Source organism: Benincasa hispida, chromosome 5 (assembly GCF_027475165.1).
Source record: "Benincasa hispida cultivar pf3 chromosome 5, pf3_genome.v1.1, whole genome shotgun sequence".
In the NCBI taxonomy this organism is placed as follows: domain Eukaryota; kingdom Viridiplantae; phylum Streptophyta; class Magnoliopsida; order Cucurbitales; family Cucurbitaceae; genus Benincasa; species Benincasa hispida.
This window is the reverse complement of record NC_143482.1, coordinates 67,018,606-67,021,187: the sequence shown is the minus strand read 5'-3', so window position 1 is coordinate 67,021,187 and position 2,582 is coordinate 67,018,606. Positions and strand designations below refer to the sequence as shown.

The window sequence follows — 2,582 nt, the reverse complement described above, 5'->3', positions numbered from 1 at the left end:
CAATGTCTTAGCTAACCTTGATGGAACCCAGGTGGTCCACCTCTATTCATACCATGGTTACCATGTTGATCTGCATTAGGATGTTGATTACCTCCATAGGAAAAATTTGGGTGATTCCTCCAACCTGCATTGTAAGTGTTAGATAATTGATTATTCTTAATAAAGCATATCGACTAAGGGTTATGTGGGTACATCCAAAGGATATGTGGTCCATCGCATGTTACACAACTTAGATCCAATACTTGATTCACGGATCCCATTTGGTTACCATTCTCTCTGTCGTCATTGTTCATAATCATCGCCTGTAGCAGTTTTATCATTGTGGCCACTTGCGCTTGCAATGTCACGATAGTGTCAATATCTGATTTCGAGGTATTTCCTCTCATTAAACCTGACTGTGATCTGAATCCTTTATCCTCCTAATCTTCATGATTTTGAGAGATTCGGTCCAGTATAGCTTTAGCTTCAGTATATGTCTTCTGCAGTAAGCCTCCTCCTGTCGCCAAATCAGCTACAGTTTACGATGCCTCTGTGAGGCCATTATAGAACATTTCCATTTGCAAGTAGCTAGGTAAACCATTATACGGGTAATTTTTTATCAACTTCTTAAACCTCTTCCAAGCTTCACTCAACGTTTCTTGATCCTTTTGTTGAAAATTTGTGATTTCTCGCTGCCTCTTGGCATTCTCAGTTGACGGGAATTTTTTTCCATAAAATAAGCTATCATATGCTCCCACGAAGGGACTTGTCCTGGTTTCAATTCGTATGCCCATTATTTAACCTCATCTTTTAATGAGAATGAAAACAAAAACAAGCTGATCTTTTTGGAAGTAACATTTGGAATCACAAATGTATTGCAAATTCCAAGGAAGCTTTTTAGGTGTGCATGTGGATCTTTTCCAAGTGTACCTCCAAACTAAAGAGAATCAGATTCCCACGGAACCGTGTGATTACCTTGCATTTTTTAGAAACAATTTTATAAAACCTAAAAACAGTGAACAAAATCTCAGAAAATAAGTTAAACATTCAAATAAGCCTACGCATGCTCCTAATGAAGAAGAAGAGAAGAAAGGAAAGAAGAAAACTCACCCTTGAAGATTCCCTTTCTTCAATTTTTCGTCTCCTTTCCCACCAACCAAACTTGAATCTCTTAACAAACAAAAGACATCACCGCAAGAGCTTCCCTATTATGCTCTAGGACTCTAAAGAGCTAGATGTGTGGACTCTAACACCTTGGAAAAAGGAATGAAAGGTAGAGGAATGTTCTTGAGAGAATAGGGAGAATTTGAGAGTAGAGGCTAGGTTTTCTTTCACCAAATGAAAAACCCCTTACCCCAAATGGGTTATAATGATGTATTTTTAGGGAGAGGATAACCCCTTCTCCAAACTTTTTCCATTTTTCATCATTTGGTAATTAATTAATTAACTATTAATTAATCAATTAACATATAAATTAAATGACTATATATTAAATCATATTTAATATACAGTTAATTTAATATACATATTTATACTAGCATCCATTCTTCATCACTTATTAATTAATTAATTAATTAACCATTTTAATATATAAATTAAACAACTATATAATAAATCATATTTTATATAGGATTAATTAATTGACGTATAAATATCACATATTTATATGCATACATTTCTTTATGAATCCAATTCATATAATTCTAATATTTGAATCTCATTCAAATACATCTCTCTGATACTGTAATTCTATATGAATCTAATTCATATGAATTTAATATTTGAATCTCATTCAAATACATCTCTCTTATGTAATTTGGATTATAGATCATATCTATAATTAACCATATTCTATAATATATCGGGATACACTATATATTAATCATATTAATATGAAATTTCTTTAAGTAATTTGAACAAATCAAATCATTCCTCATTACTATTCTTAGCGAGCTAACAGGGGACCTTATGGACTCACAGATTAGAAACTTCAATGATATGAGATTAATTAACTAAAGTCTTTAATTAAATTAATCGATATTGATTAACTATCGGATATTTACAAATAATAGTAAAATATCATATTCTATCTGTGACACACAGCGATAGACTCACTCCACTATGGACCGATAGCTGCACTCTTCGCACTCCACACATATGTCTGTGTCCATGAATATAACCAATCAGCAGTAAGTTGACTCTTCAAAAATTGCTCATAACTACAGTAAGGTCAAAATACCGTTATACCCCTGTAGTTACATCTAACTCCTTAAGTACCATTGATTTCTATAATAAACAAACAGTTTATAATCCAACTATAAACTAACACCTCTCAGGCCAATGAGAGGTTAATGCCTTATTTTTCAAGTTTCGGAATTAGCTGTTAAGGAAGCAATTTATCTACTTTCCCTATAATCGGGAGAAGTAAATTTATTCTTGTGTAGGTGTATTGCCAACTCCCTACTCAAACAAATCCCCAAAATGGCTTGTTAAGTCGGCTAACTTGGCCACTCTCACCCATACAGATCAAAAGATTGCCTTCATAAACAAGAGTTCACAACTCACTCAGGATTAAGGCCAAGTCACCTATTTTCATCCTAGTG

The 2,582-nt window shown here is 33.6% G+C and overlaps 1 non-coding gene across 1 annotated transcript; it reads left to right on the top strand.

Annotated features, from left to right (window-relative positions):
* Positions 1-573: 573 nt before the first annotated feature.
* LOC120078892 (small nucleolar RNA R71) lies at positions 574-679 on the top strand. The gene has a single exon (XR_005482169.1). It is a non-coding gene; the product is annotated as a small nucleolar RNA R71 (small nucleolar RNA).
* The last annotated feature ends 1,903 nt before the right edge of the window (positions 680-2,582 follow it).